The 12,919-nt window shown below is 41.2% G+C and overlaps 1 long non-coding RNA gene across 2 annotated transcripts; it reads right to left on the reverse strand.

The window, feature by feature from the left end:
• Positions 1-3,146: 3,146 nt before the first annotated feature.
• On the reverse strand, positions 3,147-12,919 carry LOC104875809. Of its 2 annotated transcripts, XR_004515060.1 has the most exons (4): positions 12,822-12,919; positions 6,795-6,910; positions 5,346-5,481; positions 3,147-3,924 (listed from the first exon to the last, which is right to left on the reverse strand). It is a non-coding gene; the product is annotated as an uncharacterized LOC104875809 (long non-coding RNA). The 2 variants fall into 2 exon arrangements; XR_784178.1 differs by lacking the exon at positions 5,346-5,481.

The following is a 12,919-nucleotide window of genomic DNA, read 5'->3' on the forward strand; positions in this document are numbered from 1 at the left end:
AGCTAAGGGTTTATTGATTTTATTTATTCTTTCAAAAAACCAACTCTGCTTCATTTATTTTTTGTATCATTTTCTTAGCTTCCATTGCATTGATTTCTGCTCGAATCTGTATAATTTCCTCTCTTGTTCAAGCTCTGGGTTTTTCTTGCTCTTGTTTTTCTAGGACTCTAAGGTTCATCATTAGGTTGTTTATTTGAGCTCACTCTGTTTTCCCAGTGTGGGCATTCAATGCTATGAATTTTCCACATAGAACTGCTTTCATTGTGTCCCATAGATTCCTGTACATTGTATTGGAATTTTCATTTATTTGTAAAAATTGTCTGATTTGCTCTTTAATTTTCTCTGTGACCCATTGATTGTTCAGGAGAGTGTTGTTCAATTTCCAGGTGTTTGTGAAGTTCCTATGGTTTTTTATGCTATTAATTTCCAGCTTGATTGCACTATGATCTGATAATATACAAGGAATAACTTTGATTATTTTGCATTTATTCAAACCTGTTCTGTGAGCTAGTACGTGAGCACCTTCCAACAGTGGGCACCAGGAGGAGAAAACTCTCCCCTAGAACATTAAAATAAAATGTTTTCTCTTGGGCAAGCTCACTCCCACAGGGAGAAAAATCTGAGCTGAGTGGGCTGACTTGTATCAGCCAATTAAGACATTCCATCTTCCTCTCAGGAATGGCGAGTAATGGAGGGGAAGAAGCCAGGAATTTCACCTAACTGCTCACTTTGACAAAAGAAAATATCACAACTTGGGTAAACATTTTCCCACAATTCCCCGTATTTATTTATAGTGTCAATGAGCTAGATTTCACCAGAAAAATCCACAACTCAACCACTCTTCTTCTATAAAGCAAGATGGATATCGCATGTCTTCTGTCTCTCTGTTAAATACACACAGAAAAATCGCAATCCTTAAACGCTGAAGTGTGTGAGGTGGAGTGGGATGGGGCAGATATGGCATCATCCTGAAATCACACCACCTATTCCACTGACAACTCTATCTCTCTCTGAATTTCACCTAGCTCATCCCAGGCCAAACCTCTCTGCTTTATCAGTTTGTCAACTAATAAGAGACCAACTTCTTTCTACTTAAGACTATTAATTCTAATAAAGTTGCTGTTTCCCACATTCACAGGTAGTCCTGTACTTTTATGCTTAGACTTATCTTCTTTTAGAAAAATCATTGTTTAAAAGAATCTGGGTCTTAAACAGGTTGCTGTTTTAGCATATTTGTAATCTGTTACCAAGGCCAGCTGTTTATTAGTTCTTGCAACCAATGTACACCACACATTGAATGTTTAAAGAATGAGAGCTGGTAGATGGATGTCTCAAACTGATTGCCAAAGCCTTTTGTAAAGTAGGTGGAAGGCAGGAATGGTTCTCATCATATCCTGTCTCCACCATCTTGATTCATCTACAGTGAAAAAGAGGGTGGGTGTGGGTGTGGAGATGTATATGAGCTTGTGCATGTGTGTGTGTGTGTTGTGTGTGTGTTTCAAATTGCATTTTTTGGCTCCATCTCCAGTGGGATGATTAAAGAACTTCAGCTCTTTGCAAGCAGCTCAGCCAGAAGTTTGACTATGTTTCACTTTCCCAATATGGTTCTCATTTGCTTTAAACCTCATTCATTTTTTATTATTTGTCTTTCAGAGAAAAAGGGAGCAAAAAAAACCTACGGCTTCTTTAATTAAGGCCTGCATTCCTGCTGGTATATTTCAGGAAGACAATAGGTAACTTTTGTTTCACTCTCTGGAGAACCACAGATTGTGGTTCTATTTATTCATCAGGGGTCCTCACAACTTTGGGGCCCATCCCTGGTTTGGTGACCCTTAAATTCGTTTTCATATGGAATTGTGAACAATGTATCAGTTTATAAAACTTACGTTTCTCTTTCCATAGTTCCAGCAAGGCACCACTGGGATAATAACACAGATCTTCACTGACAAGAGCACAAAGACTAAAGATTTTTTCTGACTTTTTTATTTTTATACTTAAGAAAAAAAAGTAAACCCCAGCTGTCTCCCTCCCCATCTCAAAAATGCCAAGCATTCAAATTCTGTGGTGTGAAACCATCTGACCCATCTTAATTTCAGTTTAATTTTTCATGATAAATAAAAATACAGGCGGGGATCGTTAGGGTAATTTTCCCAAATGAGAAACCAGATAGAGTCAGGAAGAGAAACCATATGTTTGCCTTCTGGTTTCTTTTCTTCTTCACACTTATGCTTCTAGAGAGAAGACTGATCGCATTGAGTTGTTTAATCCCAGCTCCTTTTGCCATTTCTACCAAAATAAAACATCGAGGCTAAGACCCCTAAGGTAAAACTTAATCTTTAAGGAAACTTCTTCATGCATTTATTCAACTCTTCTGCTCAAGGTGATAGTGTAGGTATCGGAGGGACTTGGAGATAAGTTCACAATATTCACAAAAGGAATTCGTGTACCAGACAGAGCAGGACGCAGGACAGATGTGGAACAGATAAAGGAGGAACAGAAAAAGTTGACGATGAGGGGAGCTTAAATATTCTCCGTTATGATGTTGATGTCACTGTGCCTTGGTCTGGCTGAGCCTTTCTTCACACATCTTCCCAATGCTAAACTACAATTCCCGTAGCATCATAGTCAGGTGAAACAGGGTCCAGATGAACAGTCACAAAAATACCCTGTGCAACCGAGGACATATGTGGGACAGGTCAGCGGTCCCGACTGGGTGTTGGCATAGGCCTGAGGAAAGTGGCCTGAGCAACCGGAAACATGGAACTCCCATCAGCCAAGATGAAAAATGTGCAGGGCTGAGTCCTAGGGCAATTCTAGTGTTTAGAAATCAGGAAAATGGGGATAAAATGGCCAAGGAGACAGAGAAGGAGCAGCTAGTTAGGCACTGAGGAGAACCAAGACAGAATTATGTCCTTATGCCAAATGAAGAGTTTCCAGAAGGTAGTATACTCCTACCTCAGATACTATTGACAGATCAAGATGAAAATGGACAGTTGAACCCTGGATTTACAGGACTCTTTTAATTGTAAGAGTAGAAACAAAAACCTGATTCAACAGAAAGATATGGAAACAAGTCTGTTGTCTAAAAAAATTTAGAAACATAATCTTTGAAAATAAAATTAAAAGATTTTTCAGTGTTTGAAAAGTTAAATTATCAGTTGTCTGATCCTTTTGAGAATACAGAGTAACCACCTATCTCCAGTGCTATTGGTTTTCTGTTTTCTGAAATAATAGCTAATGTTGATTACACGTGTAGCCAGTGCCAATAACTATTACAATTTTGTATATACACCTTTCATTTATTTAATCTTAATAACAACCATTTAAGATAATTGCTATTATTAAACCCATTCCGCAGATAAACAATCTAAAGCTTAGCGATGTGTGGTAATTTGACCAACATAAGTATCACCAGTGAGAGAGGGAGGCAGACTTCAAACAGGAAGACTGGCTGTCCATACCAAACTCTTACCCACCTGAACCCCAGCCCATGAGTCTCCGCTCCTTGGCAGCCTCAGACTTTGAAAGTATAGGGGCTCTTGAACTAAAGCTGTGGAAAAATGAGTGTGGGAGCAGATAGAGAGTTTGCTGATTATGACTTCCCCACAGAACGGAATTGTAGAGCCACAGTCTTCTCTCCCAAAGCATTTCCCAAGTGTTCTTGAAACAATGGCCGCCTTCTGGTACCATCACTCAAATTCAGACCTTGCAGCAGTTGAAGGCACAGGAAGCTCATCAAAGCTCCCAGTTTTTTCTGTCCTCAGTGCTCTTTTGAATTCTCGTGTAGTGGTATCCCACTGTCTTCTTTTTCCTGTGAAACTTTCCCATGAGAGCCACTGCTGCTGAGCTTTGTTAAAAGCTGGGGTGATGAGGATGATGGGCAAAGGAAGAAGGATCAGGGAGGCAGGAGGCAAGGCCAGGCTTCTGTGAGGAGAAAAATCAGAGTCATCTTGGTCCTTGTGTCCCTAAAAACAAGGCTCGGTGTTGGAACCGGTTTTGTGCTCTGAGGCCACTATTGTTCTGATTCTTCCTACTTTATCCTCTATTAGGAAAAACTAGACCAGGAAGAAAAGGGCTCCATCTGGGTTCAAGAAAGAGACCTTGAGAGCAAAGGGAGGGCCCCACTCAGAGTGGCCTGGCTAGGAAGGGTCCTCGGGAAAGTTTGTCTTCCCTACACTCTTTTCCAACTAGCTCACCACAGGGACGCTCTAAGAACCTAAAGACCCATATTATCATGCCACCGATTCACTTGGCAGGAAAGCATACTGAGCTATCTCACATTGGGAAGGAAGACTATGGATCTACAATTTATTTTTGTGGTTAAATTACAGCCCATCTTCCTCTCTATCTGCTCCCACTTTGATTTTTGCATGCTTTTATTTAAGCCCCTTTTTGGGCTTCTCTGCCTTTTACAGTGGACTTTACACTCACCAGGAACAATATTTTGCTACAACCATCTCCATATCTTTCTCTTTTTCTTAAGCAGAGTAATGCACTTTATTTAACATACAGCTCTGTTATACGTGTGACTCTTTACTAACATGGACCAAACCTGCGTAAAGACATACTTCAAAAACAATACACTCCCGAGTTAGTGACCGGGCATTCCATGGCATCCTTGATAAGCTGTTCTTTGTACAAAAGGCTATTTAAATCTAATTACTTCATTTGGCAGCTTTGCATTTCTTTGCTTTGTATTCCCTAAGAGGCCAGACTTTCCATCTCCTCTTTGGTTCATGTCTTCCACAACCACATATAGTACCTTCCTGTATCAGTCAGTGCCTTCCACCAAAGTGACAGAAAACCTGGCCTAAATGAGTTAAAAAGATACACTATTACTGAATACACCAAGAGGTTCCAAGTCACAGTGTTTCCACATTTGGTTAATGCAACATTTCAGTGGCATTATCAAGGGCCTTGGGTCCCCCGTCCTATCTCTCTACCATCCTCTGCATGCTGTTCATGAACTAGGCTATCATTCCTCATGGTCACAAGCATGTTGTGACCCACAGACCTGGCCAATGGTGGCCAATGGTGGCTCTTAATAGATGAGAACATCTTATTCAGAAGCTCCTTGGCAAACACCTTCATATTTGGCTTGAAATGAGTAATGTGCCAACTGGCATAGACAGTGGACTTCCCATCATTATTACCCTGAATGACAGCAACTACTTTTCTAAGCACGTGATTACATGGAAGAGGGTGGAACACCCCTCAAAACTAGAGCTGTGCTGCCAAGAAAGAAGTTGAAGCATACAAAGCTAGAAGGATGAAATTGGTGCGAGTAGCTTACAGCATCTGATAAAATAACACCTGACAATGATATTGTTCAATTGTCACCTCACCTTAGCGTGGATTATTTCTTCCATTCTGGAAGCTAAGTTACAGGAAGGTAGGGACTGGCTCAGAAAGGCTTTGATGAAAAGAGGAAAGATTTGCAGCATGAGCCTTGCCTTGCTGAAGAGCCACCGCAATGGAAGTCTGCACAGGGAAGAAGAGAAGGCCCGGAGAAAGTATTTCAGTATTCCAAGGACTGCCTCGGGCCATCTGCACACTGTTCCTACTAATTCTCATAAAACTCGCCCTTGAATACAAAATCTTATTCTCCTACTTCAGATGAGGAAATCAAGTCTCAGAAAAGTTGGATACTTTGCCAAGAGTTATCCAACCAGCAAGTAGCAGAGAGAGAGTCATGCTGGCTGCTGACGGGAACTGCAACCTTCCTGCAAGGTCCAAGTCTTCAGGGGATTTTAGAAATAGAAGCCTCAGGAAAACAAGTGCTTCCATATTACCTTGAAGCGTTGGCTATACATTTCTATGAAGTCTGTCAGCCCTATATGTCTATAAAGTCTCCTAAAGAGAATGGACCATTTCAGAGATTTTCAGGGTGATAAAAAGACCAAAGAGTGAGGAACGGGAGAGGAAAGAGGAAATCTATGAAACCCAAATGACTGAAGATAAATTAGCCAAATATCAGTTTTGTAAAATCATTAAGTTGTTACATTTAGCAATACTAATTTTTGTCATAGTTTGTAGGAATTCACAGTTTGTAATAGTTGTAATTGAATCTACATAATTTTTCTAAATTTTATTTTCCAGAGGCTTTGTTGCAGGCAAAACTAGGTAGCATAGAAGAATCCTGCATCTGCGACAGCTTTGTGAATGCATACTGTCTTAGTTACTTTTCTCTTTTCTGAAACAAAATACCCAACACCCAAAGTTAAAGGAGGGAAGGTCTATTGTTTGTAGATATTGCAGTCCATAATCAGCTGGCTCCAAGGCAGAAAAGCATGGCAGAGAGGGACCAGAGGTAACAGAAGCAACAAGGGACCTTAACAGCTCCTCCCTGCTCCTTTTATCTTATTTGGACTACTTAGGGTGGATAGCACCCACACCCTTTATCCTCGTACCCTTGGGCCTAGCACCACACCAAGAGTCACTCACACACACTGGATCCAGCCACCTCTGACAAAGCCCCCGCCACAACTGCATGAGGCTTTGGGGGAACAGCTAGGCACAAACCACAACATATATATGTATATATCTTAGATGCAAGAGTGGTCTCCAGTTTTCAGGGGTGATTGTACGTACAGCCTCGGGCGGGAGATCTTTACAGCAATGAGAGGCAGCCAGAGCGAGACAGAAACCCTAAATTGTCCGTGATCGTGAGTGTCGTAACTGATGCGTCAGGCCACACAGGCAAGTTGGGGTCAGGTACTGAAGAATCCTAAGTGCTGAATTAATGAGCTTGAAATTCCCAGGAGATGATGGAATGACAAGAGCATAGGTGATACCTGCAGCGGTGGCTGGCACCCAGGAAGCACTTGATGCACACCTGCTGGGTGAGCCGCCCACCTGAACACGCTCCACACTGCTTCAGCCGGAGTCACAGGTCTGTAAGCAGTTCCCTCTGCAAGGCAAAAGCAAATTACACGGATGGCTCTTCCACTTCCATTAAGTTGGAGTCACTGTTACATCTTTTCAAAACTAAGATATAGAAGATAGCCATAGATGGCATTATGTTTCATTATGGCAATTGTTGATAGCTGCTAAGCAACTAACCTGAAAAATGGTGTCCTGAAGGCGATGGGTCCTAACTCAGGGACTGATAGCTCAAAAAAGTCTATCAATCTTAAAATTTAAAAACTTAGTGGTGCAGGCCTTAGTTAGTATACAAAAATGCTACTGTTCAAGGGGTCATGTACAACAATGTGTATAAAATCTCTATTTTCTTTTCTTTTTTCTAATCATAGGCCTAAATGGAATTTTTGTAAATGTGAATGTGAAAATGTTCAGAACATGCTTAATAGTGTTGAATTTAAACATTGAGATACGAAGCGCTAAAATCTTGATGTAAAAGTGAGGGGGGAAAAAAGAAAACTTTGCATGAAAAGCATCAAATCGGCAGCAACCTTGGTTCTCAGCTGCTCCCACTGCCCCCTCCCCGCTTGCTGCCAGGAGAAGGCCCTCCCTCCTCTTACTCTCCAGGAATGACTACCACCTGCGCTTCCTGCTGTGCGCTTGCCCTTCCCTTAACCCCAAATCCAGGCATCCAAAGGAGGGGTGTGGCCTTAATGATGTCAGTCCTCTTTCTTTGCTCAAACTCCTTCCTTCTCTTCCATTTCATCTTTGTGTCTCCTCTTAATCTGTAGGTTAGAAAACCCCTAGTTCCAATTGACCTGTTTATCTTACTCTTTTATAGCAAATTCTCCTCCCAGTGTTGTCCATCTATCCGCTCCCAATAACAACAGCTTCCTATCCAGGCCTAATTTCAACTATCTCTTTCAAAGTCTGTTGCTCATTATCATGAATACATGTAAATTACATGTATGTCACATATATGTAAATATATATATAGGGAGAGAGAGAGAGAGAGAGAATCATCCCTAGGTATCTCAGCAATTTGGTTCTAGCACCACCCACAGATAACAAAATCTGCAAATGCTCCAGTCCCTTACATAAAATGGCATAGTCTCTGCAGATAACATGTGCACATCCTCCTGTAATTTTGGGGTAAGGTGCTTAGGATCAAACCCAAGGCCTTGTGCATGCCAGGCTACATTCCTAGCCCACCTTCTTTTATTCTTTAAAGCATGTCTAGATTACCTATCCTTCCTAATATGGAGTAAAATACTACATAAAGAGGTGTTTCACTGTATTGCTTAGACTGAAAAGACAAGAGTCATCTGTGCATGGTCACTACAAAATGAATTAAAAACTATTTTCGGCCCACTGTGGGTTGAATCCATGGATTCAGATACAGAGGCTTAATAAATATCTTTCAAGCATAAGGTTTGCTACTTTGTAGGCTCGGTATTAAAGCTTTTGTGGTATATATCTGTCTGTTAAATAACGTAGCCACTATATTATATATGGCTATTTAAATTTAAATGAAATAATATTAAATAAACTGTACAATCCAGTTTCTCAGTCGCACTAGCCACATTGCAAGTACCAGCAGTTACGTGCAGCGTCTATTGTATTGCTCAGGAGCACCAGTGACATTTTACCGAGCAGCCCTGCAGTGCGTTATTTGTCAGTTTTTTCTGCGTCTTCCCATATTGTTACTAGATCCTTTGGAAACCCAGAGGAGACATATATTTACTTGTAAAAGGGATTGTTCTATTTCTGTTCTGTTAGATAAAACCCGGAGTGAACTTGGAGCTCAGCAGAGACAGTTTTCTCCGGGCTGTGGGTGGGGCAGACCTGCAAGAGCATCAATCCAGGAGATAGAAGGAATCCCAAATTCACGCTATCCTGTCCCCTGACCCAGGGCTGAGCTCAGCCCCTGGCTTCTGCAGAACATCTTGAGGCTCTGAGTGAATGGCAGTGATGACATGTTTAATGAAAGGTAAATATTTACGGTCAGTCTCCAGCAGATGTGCTCCGTGGGTGGGTGTGTGAGTCACTGCAGGGGCCGGGAACCCACGTTGTACTCTGGATCTCACTGCAGAAGTTGCTTGTGCCTAAACTTAACCTTGTTGTTCTGAAATCAGAGCAGGTGGGCATCAGGGCATTGTGATATGATCAGCAGCCCTGCAACTGCAGAAGGATTGCAGTCGGCTTGAAGCTGCAGCGTTTTTCACTGTGCTGACTACAAAAATTCCCAGAAAGGCCCAGAGCAGCTAACCTATCAATATCCTGGGATGCTACTGGCATCTAGTGTAGAGACAGGGAAATAGCTGCCCTGCAAATGCTCAGCAACCAGAGACAAAAGGAGGGCCCAACCAGACCTCACTCAGGACTGCAGGGTTCACCCTGGGGACCTCCTCGCTAACAAGAGTGGTTGCCAGCAACAGAAAGAGAAATCATAACAATGGAAAACTGATTCTCCAGTTCACCTACACAACACCTATGCCACAGTCTTGCAACACCACCAGCTCCAATGCCCTCTCTTTATAATTTAAAATTATAGTAGTTATTGTTGCCATTACCATACTGAAATTCAATCTATAGACATTTAAGACCTACCAATGTTCATTACTATAAAAATCAAATAATATCCTACATCCAATATAAAAGAGAAAATAGTACAATATGATACAAAGTATTTCAGTATGTGTATATTCAGACAGAAAAAGAGCAGAACTCACAATGGGGTCACATTCTTGCACCTCCATAAAAAGATTAAGTTTGGGTTTAAGAGAATGAAGGTATTGGTAAGAACTGAGACTATATCAGAGGAAAGTGAAAAGGCAGAAAAAGGCCAGCCTAATGATTTGTGTGTGATATGCAATATCTTAGGTAAAGAGAGAAAAAAAAGATGAGTTTTACATGTGGGTGAATGGAGACTGGCTAAGAGAATAGCTACAGGAGGCAAGGCACAAATGGAGATCAAGAATTCAGCAGAAGTAAGAACTTAGGAACTATCTAAAAGAAATGTAGGTTTTCTAGGATCCATGGAAATATGGAGAGGAAGAAATGAGAATTTTCCATTCTTCGTAGGATGGGAGTTAAAGCCAGTTTTCTTGGTGTTTAATATTGAAAAGGCCATGCATGGCCCCATATGACCCTGGGTGCCTGACATATGGTTTACCAATCAAATCAGTGCCCAGAGAGCATTGCTGTTCCTGTGAGATTCGTCAGCAAGCTAAAACACATACCTGGGTCATAGTAGTTGCTCAGCAAAGGCTGGTTATCGACTGAATGCATCTGCCATTTGGACGTTTGTGCCCTTGTGTGATTTGCAGAAGTGGCATACTTCGTTCAGAGGTTTCCATTAATTGAGCATTTCTGTGATGGTACTTTATATACATGACACAACTTAATTCTTAAAACAACATAGTAAGGTACCTATTTTCATCTCCACTTTGCAGAGATGAAAAGCCAGATTTGACAAATTAAAGTCAGGCTTGATAAAACTCTTTATAAGGTGTAATGGCGCCTGGATTCAGATGTGTCTGTATTATGCTTGAATCCAATGCCCACCCTTGTATCGATGGAGTAGAAATAGCAAACACAGTTCCCACTTCAGGTCAAGTCACCCAAAGTCCAGTGCTGTGACTTGCTGAATGCTATACTGCTAGTGTACAATGTCCATGTCCTTCTTTTTCAAAAATTTTAATTGACACATGATAATTGCATGTATTTAGTGGGTACAGTGTGATAGCTTCATATATGCATAGCGATCAAATTAGGGTAGTTATTATGTCCATCACCTCAAATATTTATGTATTGTCTCTCTACTGACAGTAAGGTAACGTTTTTCTCAGCATTTTTGCCACATCTTGTGATATTTATATCATGTTTTGTTCTAGGGAAACTCAGAAATCAGCTTTAACCTCAAACAAATCATTAAATAATCCTGGCAGGATATGAGCATGGTAATCTATCAAGCGTTTCATAATAGAGACCAGAAATCTAAATGTCACATAGGGCATTTAAGTTAAGATCTGCACTTGGTATGGGAACAATTAGCGAACAGACTGCAAATAAATTATCTGATTACTCTCAGGATGGGATAGTGAGTTGCTACAAAGCCTCCCTTGGATGTGATGGGGATCTGGCCTGAACATCTGTCATCAGATGGGTGTTGGGTTTGATCCTGCCTGGCGGGCCAGACACACTGTTTCTGCCAGTATTGTATGGTAAACAACCTTCCTGAATCCACATGCTGGCCCCATCAAGGATACCCAAGTGTGACTCACCTCTTGGGGACAAAAAGTCCTGTGAAATCAGTTTGTAAGAACCAATTTTATGGTTTGGCGAACTGTTCTTTCTAGTAGTGACAATGAAGCACTGTATTATAATGAAGCCCAAATGGAGTGAAATCAGCCCAGCTTTCATACTCTAGGAGTTCAAGTGGAAAGTAGTATGGAGAACTTTTTCTTACAAAGGCAAAAATACATCTACCCCTTTACTCAGCAATTTTACATCTGGGCATCTATCCAAGAGAAATGAAAACGTGTTTACAAAAAGAATTCTATTCATAGGGGCTCTACTATTAAAAGCCTCTCAAGCTGGAAGCTATCCGAATACCCAGGGACAGGTGAATGAATAAAGAAATGTGTATTATGTTCATACAGCAGGAGCAACAAAAAAGTAAGCTGCTCATACAAACAACAGAAATTAATCTCAGCAGCATTTTGTTGAGTGGAAGAAGTGATATATTATCAAATGAAAGTTTAACTGATTGCAATACTTCAAAGTTCTAGCATAGACATAAATAATATAGTGATAGAAATTAAAGCTGTATAACTGGGAAGACAAGGAAACTTTCTGGTGTGACGAAAGTGTTTAAATTGTACATTTTAATATGTACACTTTATTCTGCACAAGTTAGATTTGAACTAAAAAATAAAACCTAAGATTGTTTCAGCTACAAAGAGATCATACTTGTCTTCTGTTTGTACTTCTATCTTCTTCTCTTCTACTTGTTTTCATGCTCTGGTCTTCAATGACCAAGAGCCACCTTAGAAAACCCTTACTGTGGGCACATCGTTGTAGTGGAGTAATAAAATTATAGTCCACCCACAATTATGGGAAGTGGATTAAGCAACTTGTAGATCAAATAAATTTGAAACACAGTTAATAGCTGCTGCAATTTTCACCAAAATGATCCAAATCGAGGTTCCAAAGTATGTAATGCATAAATCCAATATCTGAGAAACGGACATTGGGAAAAAGAAACTGAGTTTTATTGAGCACGCTAACAGTCTGGAAAGGAGATAGACTAATCTCTCAAGTTCCTCCTTTCTGGTCCTTGGGGACATCAGAAGGGTTTTTATGTGAAGCCTAGATTAGGGGCTACTGGTAGAAAACAAGGTTTCCCGGGAGCTTGAGGAAGGCAGTCTGGTGAACGCCTCAGTATGATGAGCAGGCCATTCTCACTTCCGGTCAGTTTTATAGTCAACATCTGGTTCTTGGAATCAGCTCAGAAAAATAAGCAAGGAATAAAGGGTGAAGGCCAGGGCCTGAGAATGAGAAATGGAACAGAAACGAAGCAAGATGGAGGCAGTAATGTAATGTAATATGCAATGGAACGCGCTGCAGTGTGATGTTCGTAACCTATTACAAACGCGTAAGAAGAGGAATCCAGATATCCCCAGCTCAGGGAATGAATCCCCAATTCAGTGATTCAAGAGAAAGGGAGCAGCTTTAGGAAGCCGCATTGCAGAGGCTCCAGGTGCTCCATGTACCCAAGAGGCATGGCAGGCTCCGGGAGTCCTTTGGGACCTAACGTAGTTCACCTGGTACTTAGAACTGTGGGCTCACCTTGTGCGTCAGAATGGCATGTATGGGTTTTGTTAGACTCTTAGGACTTAGTAAAGGACCCTCAGCCCCGTGAAGCTGATTGTACCAATATAACCTGCAGTACTTACTTGGAGCTCTGGCCCTGGATCTGCTGAGGACCTTGCAAGTTCAGGAATGTCAGCAACAGTCCAAGGAATAAAGGTGTCCTGACTTTTGAGTTCCATAC

Source organism: Fukomys damarensis, unplaced genomic scaffold (assembly GCF_012274545.1).
Source record: "Fukomys damarensis isolate Sample0158 unplaced genomic scaffold, DMR_v1.0_HiC HiC_scaffold_33, whole genome shotgun sequence".
Classification (NCBI taxonomy): domain Eukaryota; kingdom Metazoa; phylum Chordata; class Mammalia; order Rodentia; family Bathyergidae; genus Fukomys; species Fukomys damarensis.